The following is a 16763-nucleotide window of genomic DNA, read 5'->3' as shown; positions in this document are numbered from 1 at the left end:
TTCTGTCCCCACTGTCAGGAAGCAGCTGATGCTGCTCCTGCTGTTGCTTAGCATTTTTCCCATGGGATGTAGCTCTTTGCCCTCTCCATCCACCTTTGCTCATTTCAGTGTCTCTAGGAACACTGGCAGCTTCCAGGTTCCTTCCCAATGGCTGGGAAGTGCCTGCTCTGAACATCAGGAGTGAAACAACTCTCAAGTGCTGATGGGCCCCAATCAAATGCAAAAGCTGGATGGTGTTGAGAGGGGATGGAATATACAGTCAGAAGGGTTTGGGCTGGCAGGAACCTTAAAGAACACCTCACTCTGCCCTCTGCCATGGGCAGGGACAGCTTCAGCCTGGTCAGGCTGCTCAGAGCCCCATCCAGCCTGGCCTTGAACACTCTCAGGATTGGGCTGTCCATGGGGAGTCTCTTAAGAGCTGCATTATCAGTCTTAAGTTCTGTGCTGCTGCCAGTATCCACTGTAGAAAGGGTTCTTTTGAGCCTGGAAAAGATGTATTGGCTTGGCAATCCAGGCACTGTGCTAGAGCTCACAGTTAAAATGAATTATTACACTGTTGTTTGGTTTAATCAGTTAATGAATATAACATTTTTGGATGATGCTGTTGCTAATATTTTCAGAGTCCCTCTAAGATACTCTTTGCTTGCATTAAATCCTTTCCTGACCTTAAACTGGCTGAGCCCTCTAAAGCCTGAGGCAATGAGAAGGGTGAAACACAGGTCTGGGTGTTTTACTGCCTAAACCAGGAGCATCTGGGGGTGCAGAGTCAGTGTTTGGGGTCTTCCCACACAGGAAATGCTGTGATCCTGAAATACCTTTTGTGCTCAGGGTTTGTTCCATCCTGCTGGAATTTATTTAATTTACAGAAATTTAAAATAAATTCATCACGCTAAGGCATTTTCACTACAATGTTTTCCTGCCAGAGAGGAGATGAGGATGAAAAGGAGAGACACCCTGGCCTTGAAAGGAGCAGGGAGCCCCATCCAAAAGGTGTGGGATGAAGGGTAATGGGATCACTGGTGCTCCCTGACCCACTCCAGCCTCCCAGGCTGGGCTCTGCTGCCACCCCCACTGCACCCTGATGCTGGAGGGAAATTTACTTTCCCTGTGGCTGTTTGGGTGGCTGCTTCAGGCTGCAGAGCCCATTTAGCTGCTGCACATCTGCCAGTGCTGTGCCTGGGAGAGAGGTTATTACACTAAGCTGCAGCTCTGGGAGATTGCAGGAATATTTTTGTACTAAAAGATGCCTTGTCCCAGGATGCCCCTGGCAGCAGGGGACACACACCCATCATGAATATTTGTGTCCTGCCCTAATTACCTTCCAGCCCAGCTTCTCCTTATTTTGGAAAGCAGAGTGAAGCTGCAGGGCAGGGAATGACCCCAGCAGCAGCGTGAATGCCTTTTTGTCTCTCTCCAAAATTGTAACCTATTTTTGGACCAGACATTGAGAGGATTACAATTTTATTAGCTGAAATAACCACAAACTACAGCTACTCACCAAATGGCTGCAGCTTTTGACCTGTATTTTGGCCTCCTTCTCTAGGGGTTGGTATTTGTGGCCCAGAACTGGCTGTGACCCTCTGTTTGCTGCCAGCCAGGGCAATGTGGGCACTGCTGCAAGGTACCTGCACACAAAAAAAAACCAACAAACCCAAACCAAAGCAAAAAACCCCACCAAACCAAGGAAGGATGCTATTTAAAGGAGAAAGGGATAATTTAAGATGAATTTTAGCTGTTTTCCTCTCTTCTGTTCTCTCCATATGCCAGTTATACTTAAATATTAGTGGGTACCAAACTCCTTATATTCCCCAAGGGTCCTTTTTCTTGCCTTCATCTTCAAAACATCTCTGATTTATGCAAGAAGCTGGTGTACTGGAAACAAGAAAACCAAGTCATTTGCCTCAGATTGCATCCACAGCCATTGGACCCCAGATCCTGCCTAGGAATCATTCCCCTCTAAACAATGCTGCAGGTCAAGGCTGGGCAGGGCAGGACCAGCAGCTGCTGCTGATGATGGAGTGTGACCTGCCAGGTCCCCTCACCCTCCTTTCCATGTTATGCCCTGATTTTAATGCACAGTGGAGCCTGGTCACACACAGGAAGGAAATCTCCAGCTTTCATCACTCCAGTCATGTGGTGCTGGGCTGTGTGGAATCTCCCAGTGTTATTTTATCAGCCTTGTCCCACTGGGTTTGCACTCAAAGCACCATTACTGCACAGCACAGGCTCCCCTGGGCAGGATGGAAGCTCTGGCACAGCCCTTGCTTGCTTGGTGCCACAATATTCCTGCCCAGGAAAGTCAGCTTTCCTCCACCACATCCCTGTGGGTTTTAGGCAGGGTCATTCTCAAATAAGTAGGATTTGTTTTGATCTGTCAGTCCCAGTGAAATAGAATTTTAGCAGCAGGTTTGTGTGTAAAATCTGAGCTTCAGGATGGAGATGATCAGTTCCAGAGGTGCCTAGATCCATCCTGAAATTCAACATTTGAGCTGCAGTTGTGTCCTCCAGACCTGCAGGCCACTGAGTAAGGTGTCCATCACCAAATGGGGGTCACAGCCCCCATGACCTGCCTTGGCCTCTGCAGACACCCCTCACCATGTAGATAAATTCACCTGTAGCCAGCAAAGCTCAGGGTTTAGCAGACATCCCCCAATGCTTGGGCTGTTTATGGGGCTGCAGTTCTGTCCTCAGGCTGGGGGTGAAGATTTTGTCAAATTGTACAGCGAGTTACAAAGCAGGGGGAGGCTTTGGCTGCTCTCCAGCCTGAGAAATTCTACAGTGACTCAGAAAGGGAAATTTTCTGCCTAAGGAAACTGGCAAGATGCTACAAGCCATGAAAAGGGACTTGTCACTGCGGTGGTGACGAGAAAGGTGAGAGAGAGAGAGATTGATGCAGGAGCTGAAATGTTCGTCTGGCACGAGGAGGCATGAGATGTTTGACTCCTCCAAACACCAGATTGCACTCTGAGTGCTGCTTTGCAGTTAATGATCTGACCAGAAGCACACTGTGGTGGAATAAATGCATGTAATTACTGACATCTCCTACTTTTCCTTCTCTTTTGATGACAGTCTCTTCTCACACAACTCTCCAGCATAATTTGCTGTGCACATTAATTAATGCCTGCTATAGAATGGAAAAATGTAGAAGTCTATAAAGGAACCCTTCCTCAGAGGTGGAAGGTGAGGGACCTGCTGCCTGCACTACAGGGCAGCTCCTCCAGCACTTGGGCTGTGGGGGGATGGCAGCCAGAGAAATCTCATTTTGCAACCTTTGATTCCACCAGCAAGGGATGTTTTGGCATTTAGTGCTCAAACAAATTTTTAAAAGGGTGGAAAAGATTGGGTATTTCAAGATGAGAGATGCAGAGGAAGAGCTTTGAAGGAGAGTGGGGCCTTTTGTGCATTTTGGGCCACAGGAGCTGTGCTGGTTGCCAGGAGCATCCTGCAGGTCCCCACTCACAGCAAGGAGAGCAGGCACACCATGGCCTTCCCTGCCCAGAGCTCTCAAATTGCTGCCACTTGCAGTTCCTTACCAGAAGAAACAGCATGGGAAGAGCTGAAAAAAAAAAAAGAAAAAGAAAAAGAAAATCCCAGCATGGTCATTAGGATGAACTGCTTGGAGTCAGATAACTAGAAATTAGTTGCTAAGCAATGCTCAGGGAAAATGATTTGGAGAGAACGTCACGGTGTGTGATACCTAAGGAGGGAGAGATGTGTGTGCTTAGCAGAAATCATGCTCAGCTGCCATGGCACAGCAAGCTGGGCACCAGGGCTGTTACAGAGAGGAAATGCAGCATTTTGCTCTATGGATTATTACTTTTATTATTTACTCCTTTATTGCTGCTTGATGGGTTCTGGAACGTTCAGGGTCTGAGTTTGCAGAGGAGCTCATCTTGAGGATGCATCCTCAGCTTTCTGTCCTTGGATCTGCATGAATGTGTTTACTCCTCAGTTAAACAGATTTCCATCATTTTGAAAAGCCTGTCAAAAGCATTTAGCTATGAAAAATCACTAATAACTTTGGATATCTTCAGAAGGAAGGTGTATTTGTAGAACTAATTAGCTTCTGCCAACATATAATGAGAAGCCTTTGCCTCTCTGGTGTAGAAAACCATTCAAAACCAGCTCTGGGGTTGGTGCAGCTGGGCACTAAAGACTTGGAGGGGGGTGAGATCTCTGCTGAACAGTTCAAGCTTCCCTGGCTGCCCATGCTTGGGCATTTGATGTTCAGATCTGGCCCTCAGCATAGACCAAGCTGCGGAATAGTTAATCAAGAGTACCTTCCTCAGTAAAATTGAAACTCCTTTTTCTCCTGGCGTTTATTCATGGCATCTATTTACAGCCCCTTGTCTCTAAGCCTGGGCAGAGCTCTGAGCCTCAGCTAATGACTCAGAGCTGTGATATCACCCTCAGAGCTGTGATATCACCGTGCTTGGCTGTTCTCCTCCCGCCGTCCATCCGTGTGTGGCTGCAGCCCGTCCTTGGTGCCTTTTCCTGAGATAAACCCTGCCTGGGGCAGCACAAAACTCTGGTTTCCTGCAACCTCGCTGCTCCAGCACTCTGGGAAAGCCAGCCTGGCGCACAGCACCTTGTATCAAACCATCAGCAGCATCTGTTTGGCTGGCCCCAAAGAGCAGCTCCCCTGTGGGACCCTCCCTGCCTCCCTCCTGTCAGCAGATTTCCCAGGGAACAAAGGCAGCTGGATCTGTGTTATCTCCAGGCTGGAATTGCCTCTCCCAGGCACAGCCCCTGGCTTGCACAGAAATGTTTCTTGTTTAGGCAAGAGGAACAGAAAGCCCTGTGAGGAGTGTCCCTGTTGATAAGGGATGTGTTGAGCTAAGCAAGCCTGGCGTTTCCACAGGCCAGCTCTGACATCGAGTGGGTGAAGGTGGCTCTGCCAAGGCTGGGCTTAACCAGCCCATGGGGATGATCCATGGCAGCTCATTAAAGGATGATCCAGGTGTGTGAGGAGGGATTTATCATCAGTGAAAGTTCCATGGTCAAGCATCAGTGGCAGAGTGGGATGGGACGTGCCCTGTAACCCTGGTACTCCAAATTTGGGGTGGTGAAAGCGGGAAAGGTTTGGGGTGGCTGTAGAGAAATCTGGCCATGCTGTTTTTTTCTGTGTGGGGAAGCTGGTGGACTCATCTGGTGGGACCTGGTTTTAGAAGGGACTTGATGGTGGTGGTGAGGAGGGAGTGCCCAGAGAGACCCCAGGTCCTTAGGGACACCCAAAGGGTCACAATTACCTACTAGGACCAAACCAGGAACTGCTTGTTAGGACTTATTAGGAAGAAACCACCTCAGAAAGAGGCAGATCGAGCTCCAAAACTTTGGATATTAATTTTCCTGTCTCATGTTGCACCTCTGCCTTCTGCAGTGTCCCCCTGTGAGGCAGTGGTGTTGAGGCATGAGCTGGTGGCCCAGCAGAGCCTGGCGCTCAGCACTTTGACAGAGCACAGATTCAGGCCTAGCCTGGTGTGATTTTCCTTTCATTTTTTGCTATAAAACAGCAGTGATCTGGGTCAGGACAGGGCTCCTCCTGCTGAGCTGTGACATGCCCTGTGCTGATCAGTTCATCTCTGCCTGCTTTGCTTTTTGCCTGGGTGTTACAGCCTTGTGAGGGCTTTGGGAGGATTAATGGCTATAAACAGCTTTAATGAGTGTTACAATTAGAGACAAATTGCAAGTTCAAGGAATTGCAACCAGCCAGCTTGGGAATGCATTGCAGGTTGGTGGTGTTGTCCCTCAGATGCTGGAGACCAAAGAGAGATGTGTCTGTCAGTGCCTCTGTCAGGATTCAGGCCCCTGGGGGTGAAGGGGATGTCCCCTCTGTCCTGGGAGGGGACAATGTCATGCCCACGGCACTATGGCAGAAGGGGTGTTGCTCAAAACTGCCCTCTACCTGACAATTATGCTTATTTTTAGCTTTCTATGAATTTTCTCTGGTCAGAAGATCACAGGTCACCATCACTGCTTGCTTTCGAGACAGTGAGAGAAAAAAATTCTAATGAACTCTTCACTCCCCAAGTGTTTTCTTCTATTTTGGGGAGTTAAATAAGAGTCAGACTGCAATTAGCCAGCCCAGTCTTTCTCATGCCCTGACCCTGGGTTTAGACAAAGGCCACAGTGCTGTCTCATTAAAGATACACAGAGACATTTCATAGGGAAGTTAAAAAAATACTTGTTTATTTAACAAATGTGCTTTTACACTGACCTTCCTGTAATTTGCATTCAGACCATCCTATAAAATGCCAGAAAGGTTCTTAATGGCAACAATAAAGAAATCATAAAGTAAGAGGAGCCAGGGATATTGGCCATTTCTTCCCCAAGAGTGTTAGTTAATCTTTAGTGTGTATATTTCTGTTGGATTGTGGTTGTGAATTTGCTGCCCTGTGTAAAGGGGCCTTTTCCCTCCTGCTGCTGCCATTCTTCTCTTTCAGAATGAAATTCTGGTAAGTTCTCCCCTCTGCCCCCCCCCCCCCCCCCTTCCATCTCCATATTTTAGACTAACCGGAGGCAAGAATTGATGTTGTTATGAAGATTTCTTTAATGGGGTGAAACTTCTCATTTCCATCCTGAATAATTTATGGGCAGCTCATTCCCACTAGTTCTAACTAAGTGTTGTTAGTCTAATTATTTTCTTTTCCTGCTGATATTCCTTATTTACTTATAAACAGCAGTTGTATCCTCTCTCAACCTGCCTTTTTTAAGAGCTAAGTAAGCCAAAATTCTCTATTCTCATAAAGTTGTGCTCTCTTATTTCAGGTAAAAAAATTATTAAATCTATAAATGAAGACCCAGTTAGGATCCTGACCAGCTGCCCCAGTTTATCTTTGCTCAGCAGGTGAAATGCTGCTGTGTGGGGCTGCTGAGCAAATCTCCACCGATTTTAACATGATCACAACCTCCCCTGAAAATCTAAGTGTTTGTAAAGTCATACAGAGGAGCTTGATAAATAAACTAGTTTTAAAGTGGGGCTTATTTATGTATAGCCGCAGAAAAGAAGGTTTGAATGTTTAATTCAGCAACTGGTCTAGTGGAAATTGTCCCTGCCAATGGCAGGGGGTTGGAATCAGATGGTCTTTAAGTCCTTTCCAACCCAAAACATTTGATGGTACTGTGATTATCTGCAGAGCAGTTGCAGAGAACAGCCATCTGCATTGCTGATGTCCAAGTCTGACATTCAAAGGTCAGAGGTCTTTCAGGTGGCATTTCTGCTTAATTGTCACCGATGAAACTAATTTACAGCAAATTGTAAGAAATTGGAGTGAATTTTCTGAGAGCTACTTCTCCAGTGCCTTTCACAGAAGGCAATTCCACCTGAAAAATAAGGTTTTTGCTTGGCTGCCTCATCAAACCCCTTTAGCAAACCTTCTTATCTGTGTCATGAGGTGTCCATGTTGCAAAATTTAGGGTTTTCACCTATTTTCCTGGGGCTTAGAGCAGAGTGTTGTTAGCATGAGGAGCAAGACTGTGCACAGGAACCACATCCATTGCTGGATTCCCCTGCTTTCTCTCCTGGGTTATCTGTATTTCATATTTGAAGGCTACAAATGAATCATTTCAGAAGAGAGAATGCAGCCAAAACTCAGGGAGAGCACGTATTTGGCACCCATCTCCAACAAGAGAGATCTGTGCCAAATCTGCTGCTCTCTTCTGAGGCACAAGGCAACGTCCCCAGTTTGGTAGCAGGCAGCAGCACCCACTGAGCACTTCAGAAATCTGATCTATTTTCTTCTGGAAATCTGATGGAGTGTTTGAACTGCACGACAGGGAATGATTTTGAAAAATGGTGCTAGGCAGCCTTGTTTGCTTTCTGAAATCTTTGAGAAAAAAAAAAAAAAAAAAAACAATTTTAGGAAAACTAACCGCAACCCTAGCAGAGGGACTAATTCATCTGTTTTCTTCAGGAAAAATAATTACTACGGATTTTTCAAAGCTTCCAAGGAGCTGGCAGAGAAGTCTTCCCCAGAGCTGCTGTCTGTGACACTGTATAAAATCAATCATCCCTTTTGGCTGGGGCAGCAAGCAGGAGGAGTCACCTCTGCGCTGGCATCTGCAGACTCAAAGCTGCTGCTGGGATCTTCCTTTGGCTGAATGTGTGTTGAGATGCAGCATCTGCTGCTGAATATCTGTGAGGGAGATGGATTTAATGTAAAGGATCCCAGTTGTTGATTGCTAGGGATGCAGAGTGGCCCTGAGGGAAGCCAAGCTCAGCGCTGTGGTGGTCCCTGGAGCCTGGCAGTGGGAGAGGGTGGGAAACGAAGCGTTTCACACTGGGAAAACTGAACCCGTGCTGGCAAAGGGGGAGAATCTGGAGAAAAGCCTTGCAGGAAAGCTGTGAGCACATGAGGGGGTTGGTGCTGGGGCTTCAGAGAGCTCAGAGACATCCCAGAGCTCTGCAGGGGGAGTGGGATGGTCCCGGTGCTGGACCAGCCGTGACAGCTGCTGGCAGGGAGGTCCTGGTGGGACTTTAATAACTATCAGCATGCTGCTGTGAAATGTTACTGCTCCTGGGAGGAGAGCCCCAGGCAAGCAGTGGAAATAGGAAGAAAAATAGGAAGAAAAAAGAAAAGGGATGGGGAAGCAGCAGAGCTGGGCTGGGTGGCTGAGCATCAGAGCGCTCAGCTCACCTCTACCTGCTCTGCTCCTGGCCAGGTGGGATGGATCCTTGGCAAGGACTGCCTGTCTTGAGTTGCTTTCCCACTGAACAAGACATTTTTCATTTCACATTTCCACGGGAAAACGTTAGCTCCAGAGAAAAAAGAGGAAAAAAAGAAAAAGTGATTGTTGTTTTTATTGTTATCTGCTGTCAGTTCTTCCTTCAGGCTCTCACTTTTCTCACTGTAAGCTCTCCAGGCAGGGATTCATTCACCACTTTCAAATGACTGGCATGAAGGTACCATGCCAGCAGAAATAAATATCCATACTGACAGGAGTTAATATCTCACTTACTTAGATACTTTCCTTTTGGAATGAAATGGAAAAACTGGACAACCAAAATTCAAATTGCTTTTGTATTCTTTTGAAACCTCTTTTTAATTGGTTGGATTTGAACTTTTTTGGAGGGAAGCATATTTTTTCTATTAAAAACCTGTAAGCAAGGATTTTTCTCCAGGCATATATTGTCATGTGAACTTTATCAGCTTCCAGACAAATGAAAAGGTCAGGTAAGTGACAGTGGAGGTGGAAGTGGCTCTTTTGTTCAAGAAGATCTTGTCTTTACAGCTTTGAAGATATTTCTGGCTTTGAAGAGGACCTCACACAATTCTTTTTCCTAATTCTCAGCCTGTGTCTTCTTGCTTGTCAAGAGGTTCTGGACATTGAAGACATTTTGCCTCTAAACCTCAAGGAAAATCAGCGTGCCTGCAGCCAGGAGAAAGGAGATTCCAGCTCCTCTTTTAGGTACTTGTAAAACCATCATGTTACTCCTCTGAGTTTTCATTCAAAGCCCTTGAAAATCAATTGTTCCATGAGCAGACAAGCTGGCAGCTTATGCTCTGCCTGGTTCTGTGTGCCTCTGTCCTGCCCTGCCCAGGTCCCCATGGGTCCCCAGTGCCATCAGGGACCTCAGGCAGGAGGTGCTCTTGCCTCTCTCCATTTCCCTGCCTGTTCCCTCACTTTCTTGAAACCTGAGCAAATGCAGCACTCTGAGAGCATCACTGCCATGCCAAACGTGGAACAATGCTGGAAAATGGGCTCAAAACCTGTTAGAAGAGTGGTGGGAGGGCAGGGCAGGCAGGGGCCCTTTGCCTCTGTCAGTGTGGACAGCCACTGTTTCCCTTGGTTTGCAGAGCACAGCACAGCCATTCCCAAAAACAGACTTCCCCCCTCTGAGATCCCCCAGAGCATCCCTGTCCCCACTCTGCTCCCCAGGGGCTTGGGGTCACCTTTGTAGTGGGTTTGTTCAGTGATTAGGGGAGTCAGGGTTGTGCTGTTTGTGTTGGCATCTGCTGTTTTGGGGGGGAAGAAAGGTTCAGTTGTGCAGGGGATGGACTGAGGTGATAACAGCTGACTTCAAAAGCTGCTCCCAGTCTGGTGGTGTGGAGGAGCTACTGCTGCAGGATCCACTTCCATGCTCTGGCTGTTTAACCAGAGCTGCATGATGGTGCTGGGAGCCTGCCCATCACATCCACTGGGCTCTCTGGATAACAAACCCACTGCTCTCTGACACAGTGAGGAGCCAAAGCTGTGGGCCTGGTCCTCTGGGCACTTTGGAATCAAAGCATAGCTGGGACCTGACCACAAAGGCAGACCATGCCCCAGCTCTGGGCAGAGCAGAGGGATGGACAGACATGTACTTTCCATGGCTCACAGCAGTCCCTGAGCAGAGCAGAGCAGAGGGATGGACAGACGTGTACTTTCCATGGCTCACAGCAGTCCCTGAGCAGAGCAGAGGGATGGACAGACATGTACTTTCCATGGCTCACAGCAGTCCCTGAGCAGAGCAGAGCAGAGGGATGGACAGACGTGTACTTTCCATGGCTCACAGCAGTCTTTGAGCAGACCTTGGGGGGAGGAGGACTGTTCATTTATTGACATGCAGCCTTCAGCAGGATGAGTGGTCTCTTGGCAGGATATCAGATATTGCTGAGGCTGTGGAAATCAAACTCTTCTGCTACCAAGCCTTTAGAGTTTCAGGGCATCCATCCCACCCCTGCTGCCTGTGTCCATTATTGGTGGATCTTGGTGGTCCCACTACCTCCAGAACCTTGCTGAGATGTTGCAGTGATGGAATCCAGCTGGGCACACACATCTGGGGCAATGGCCCCACAGCTCTGACAGTGTCCCAGCTGTGCCTGTCCTTGAATGGACCTTGGGTGGACCTGCAGGAACCTGAGCAGGCCCCAAGGACCAATGCTGCTCGTTGCATCCAAAGCTGTTGAGCATCCCACAGGAGGGTGTTGGGACATGGATAAACCACAGCCACAGCCTGCTTTGCCCAATGCTCTTCCTTCTGGCTCCCCACTCCTGTCTCTGTGAGCAGCAGAGCCTGTGGCACCCTCTCCTTCACCCCTCAACAGCTGCACATCCACTGTTCACACGGAATCAGGGAATGGTTTGGGTTTGAAGAGACTTTAAAGCTCATCCAGTTCCAACCCCCTGCCATGGCAGGGACACCTTCCACTATCCCAGGTTGCTCTAAGCCTCATCCAACCAAACCTTGGACACTTCCAGGGATGGGGCAGCCACAGCTTCTCTGGGCACCCTGTGCCAGGGCCTCACCACCCTCACTGGGAAGAATTTCTTCCTAATATCTAATCTAATCTACCCTCCTCCAGCTTAAAGCCCTTCTGCTTTGTCATCATTTAGAGTCTGCAAATAGAAATTAAAAAGCCTCTGAAAGAATCTGTAAGTAATTTCTAATGATCCTTCCCAGGACATTTTATGAAATGAAAGACCCCTGTCTGTTCTCTGTCTGCAGTTAAGCAAGGTCCTCTGGAACCAGGAGAATATTTTAAGAGCAACAATACTTTGCAGCAGCTCATAGCTAATGAATTCCCAATTCATATTTCACAGTAGGTTTAGAAGAAAAGAAAAATCCATTTTCCTCACAGCTGTAATGTATTTTCCAGTCACTTGTGGAACAGATTGTGCTCAGACTTGCAGCAGGGTAAAAAAAGCACAACTAGAGTTTGGCTACTTTGTGTGTGGGGTCCCTCATCCACTCCATGCTCTAATTGCATTAAAAGTGTGCATTTCAGAGGCTGCCAGAGGCTCCATTTTCATATTACTTTGTTGGGTGCATTCCCCATTTCTTCTTATTCTGTTTTTGCTAAGTGCCTGCAAAACAAATTACAGCAAATATTCCCTCATCAGGCCAATGTTTTTAATTCACAGTGCATTTTAGTTTGTACATGTTGATGCATCCATCTAAATTGTGCCAGCAGAGACCTTGAAGGGAGTCTTTGGGAAATTTCCTCTGTTTGGTGATCAACTTTCATTTGTCCTGGTTCTTCTGATTCAGGATCAAAGGAGAAAGGCATGAGAGTAAAGTCATAGAATCCTAGAGGGGTTTGGGTTGGAAGAGACCTTGAAGATCATCTTGCCATGGGCAGGGAGACCTTCCACCATCCCAGGCTGCTCCAAGCCCCATCCAACCTGGCCTTGGACATTTCAGGGATGGGGCAGCCACAGCTTCCCTGGGCATCCTGTGCTAGGCCCTCACCACCCTCACAGGGAAGAATTTCTTTCATCTCTTTCATGAAATTATGATATTTTGATATCTCTACAGTGAACAAAAGCTGGCGTTCAATTATTTCCCATAAGAAAGTCAAGGAGGTTTCTTGGTGGATCTTCCCTGGCTTTGGGGAACCAGAAGCATCCCAGCTGGATGTGATGGTGTTTGCTGGACACAGTGATGGTGTCTGCTGGACACAGCTCTCCCTGCATGACCATGAACCTGTGTGAGGAAGCCTCAGCACCTCTTTGGGGTGGGGAGAGACAGGAATTTGTCCTCTGCAAAGCCAACGAGTGCTGCCCTCCAGGCTGCTGCTCACCAGCCAGGGCTGCTTGTCCTGCTTGTTGTCACTGTCATGGGACACTCTGTTGGTCCTGGGGCTGTGAACCAACAGCAGGGATGCAAAAACTGCCTCCGGAGGTGCTGAAGCATCTTCTGGCATCTGTGCTCCCCTTTGGGCAGCAGCTGGCACAGAATGTCAGCAGCTCTGTGCTGGAGAGGTGGCAAACAGAACTGGTGTGACCTGATTGTGGCTTTTTCAAGGTATTTAGTCTGCCAGACAGGACAGCAAACTCCCTGAGCATTATTCTGGCTGAGTGTTGAGTCTAGCAGATGGCCAGGATGTAGCTGCAGTCAGAGCAGCCTCTCTGGGTCACAATTCTTTCCTTTGCTCCTCTTTGCTCCCAGGAGTCACCTTCAGTTCCACCTCTGCTGGGTCCTTAAAATTGCAGGAAAAATACTCATTTCCAGTCAGTGAGAGAAACTGCTAATGGAAACAGACATGGGAGAAAATCTTCCAGACCTGGCAAACATTTTACCAAGTCAATGGGTTTCTAAAGATTGTTTCTATTTTGGCTAATCAATTAAGAACTAATCTGGCAACAATTACCCCCAACTCTTGTTCCTGGATATCCACTGTCTGTTCCTGGGCTGTGCTAGTGTTCGCTTTCATATAAATTATCAATTTTGTAGCAAGTTATTTGGAGCATCCCATGAGCCTGTTCTCAGCATTTTTCTCAGATCTAGACTACAAGTTTCCAACGTCACTTGGGATCTAGCTTTCCTATATCTCATCTCTTCCAGATGATTCCATGTTTTTAGAGGCTTGGCATGAGGTAGTTGTGGTTCTTCCTGTGTCAGCCAGGGCTGTCACAGCCAACAGACCCAGATTTCATGATGTGGATGCTGATTTGCATCCCAGCTCTGCTTCTCTCTTGCCTATTTGGTTGCTATTTTGCATCTGCAGTGAATCACAGTGTGGTTACATTGATGGTAGGGTCTTCAAGCATTTTAGCTTCAATTTTTGTCTTCAGGATATTGTAAATAGTACCTAAATGGTGACATTAATGCACTGCCTTAGAAGTAAAACCAAAGGAGGAATCTAAAAGTGGATGTGGATGTGCATGAGCATGCCAACATGTTGATTCTTGAAGTTCATTGAGAAAAATACCCAGGGAAATGTAAAATTTGTAAAATTTTTTATGGATAATGAATGCAGCTGAATTGTGCACCAGCTGGGCAAGCAGCTCTTTTCCATAATCCTGAACTCACCTTAGAACTTTTAATTACTCAACTCGAATTTCCAATTATTTTCCAGACTGTGTGACAGAACACAAAATAATCCTGATTCACACAATCCAGCCTGGACCATCAGCCCCTGGCTGCTGCTGCCCACCCAGGCTGGAGCTGGGCCATGTCCTGGGCCATGTCCTGCCTGCGGTGGGGTCCTGGGCAGAACATGGCTACAGCTATTTGGGCCAATTATGATCTTCTGCCCTGATCTTTCCCCTGTGCAGCTGAGATGGAGTTTGCTGCTGTATTTCCATTTTGGAAGCGAGCTCTCCTGTTATCACCCCCTGACATGAGCAATGGATCTGATTCCCTGTCACAGCCTGGGGAAGCTTTATGAAAAATCAGTGCAGCATTGCTTAACCTCTGCTTCCAAGTCCAGATAAACACCTGTGCAGTGAATTTCAAATTAAAAGAATAAACCACAGAGCTGTCCCAGGTATTGGGTAAATAATGAATTAACAGTTCTTGCTGCCTCATGTGGATTGCCCAGTGCAGCTCTCCAAGTGCATTGTTTGGGTATTATTCCCTCCAGCACCTCAGCAAGAGCTCATGGGGGGTTTGTGACCAGTTCATCACCACCTTGCTCCATTTGCAGCCCAGACCAAGGCTGATATGATGTTGCAGCAGCCTTGGGTTTCAGCAAGGCATTTCCCTGCAAACAAGACTGTCAAAAATGGGCAACCTGGGAAGGACTTTGATTGCACCCTGTGTTCACTCTGTCAGTCCAATCTGGCCTAATGTCAGCACTGATTCTGACTCATATCTCTGAGTAACAGTGCTGGATGGAGCCACCCTGGAAGATTCATGTTTTGAGCTCATATCTCTAAGGTCTATTTGTAAAACTATCTTGAAAGGTCTGGCACAGGAGTGCCATTTGTTTTAAAGGGAATTGGGCATCCCAGCTGCTTCTGGGGCTTAGCAAAGCTCAGGACAGCACACATAAACACTTTTATAATCATAACACTTTTTACTTGGCTGTGTGCAATACAAAACACCCAGAGGAATCAGGCAAGCAGCAGCAGCAGCTTCTTGACCTGCAAGCAAAAACCTCCCTGAGGTTTTGTGTACAGCAGCACAATGCCCTTTCTGCACTGGCTCCAGCAATCCCACCTGGCACAGAGCATCAGAGCTGGGGTAGGGAGACACCCCTGCCACTGGCGCTGACAGACAAAATCCCCAAAATATACTGGAACTTTTCTGGTTTCCTGGGCTTTGATTTGGTTTTGGTTTTTGTTCTTTTTTTTTGTTTTGTTTTGTTTTGTTTGGTTTTTTTGGGGCTGATGTGGGAAACAGGCTCCCTGCTAAAGGTGAGCAGGAAAGTTGCAGCTTTATGTCACAATCTCTGCACTTTGTTCTCCCAACAGATAATTCTGCACCTGCAAAAACATTGGTTGCTTCGCTCCTCTTTATTATGTTTGTGGGGGGAGAGGAAAAGAGCCCTCCTGAGCTTTCCAGGGTGATGTGAAGGTCAGAAGTCACTGAGAATAAGCAGATTTCCTCTCCCTGCTAACCTCCAAGGGCCATCCAGCTCATCCCAGTCCCTGGTGCTCAGGATTGACAACAAATACTCAGTTACACTTCTATGGCTGCAGTGTGTAATTATGGAGGTATCCTAATGGAGTTTGGAACTTGAGTACTCAGTGCAAGCTCAGATGGGGGGGCAGGACCTGCTGCTGTGATCCCTGTCCCCTGAGAGGCACTTTCCTTGGGAATTATACATATTTATATTCTATTTATTATATTATTATATTATATTTTTATTATAATCATTATATAAATATATATTTATATATTTTATATTTATATATTTTTATATATTTTTATATATTTATATATTTATATTTATATATTTATATATTTATAAATTTATATTTATTATAGAAATATAATAATAAATATCAATATAACTATAAAAATAGTTATAAAATATAACTATAAAATATAATAGTTATATTTTATATATATAGTTATATATTATAAAATATAACTATAAAATGTAACTATAGTTATATATATATAAATAAATATATAAATATAGATATGTTATTATATATTTATTATATTATTATATGGTTATATTATATTTATTATAGTATATTTATTTTTACATATTTAGAGAGAGAGAGAGAGACAATTCATCCTGCTTCAGGCTCCTCACCCCAGTCAGCTGCTCCTTGCTGCCCACCCCCAGCCTCTGCAAGTTTCTCCTGGCAGCCCCACACTGTGCCCCACTGCAGCTGGGGCCATGGGGAGGGTTTTACCCCCCAGGGGTCCCAGCATGGCTGAGGCAGGGGGGAGAACCCTGAACCAGCTGCTGGGGCAGAAGCACAGAGGCTTTACAGCTCCCAGCCTGTTGTGTCAGCAAAACCACCCCTATCTCAGGACCCTTATCTGCCAGCAGTGTAAATAATTTCTAAATGAGCTGGAAGGAGGGAGAGTGATGAATGCAGTTTTGCTGGAAATGTTATCAGGTTGGGAACAGGGGTGGCTGAACACTCTCTTATCTGTCCTGGATGAGAAGTGGGGGATAACTGGGGTCTCTCCAGCCCAACTCAGTGGCAGCACAGGTGCCAGAAGCATTTTACTCTGCTGTATCAAACTGAAGAGGTTTAGCTATGTGGTTTCAATTCTGCTGTTTGTGCACTTTGCTGTGTTTATTTTTCAGTGCCTTCTGTCCTCTCCCTGTCCCCTGTGCCAGTGATTAAGAAGATGCTGATGCTGTTGTGGGCTTTGGCACCTGGAGGCCAGGCTCAGAGCATCCTGATGGTGTGCAGGGAACATCAGTGTGGTGATTGAGCCACAGTGCCCACTAAAAAAAAGATTTCTGTTGTCCCATGTTCCCATTTAAAATCCCTGCTAAACCCCCAACCTGACAGCAAAAACCATATAACAAATGTGAGGCTTAAATCATGCTTTAATGCTTGCTGGGATGGGGTGTAGGAACTGCCTTGATACTTCAAGCTATATAATTTTAAAAAACAAAAAAAAAAAAAAGAAATTTGTTATT

Source organism: Molothrus ater, chromosome 10, assembly GCF_012460135.2.
Source record: "Molothrus ater isolate BHLD 08-10-18 breed brown headed cowbird chromosome 10, BPBGC_Mater_1.1, whole genome shotgun sequence".
Classification (NCBI taxonomy): Eukaryota; Metazoa; Chordata; class Aves; order Passeriformes; family Icteridae; genus Molothrus; species Molothrus ater.
This window is presented reverse-complemented; position numbering follows the sequence as displayed.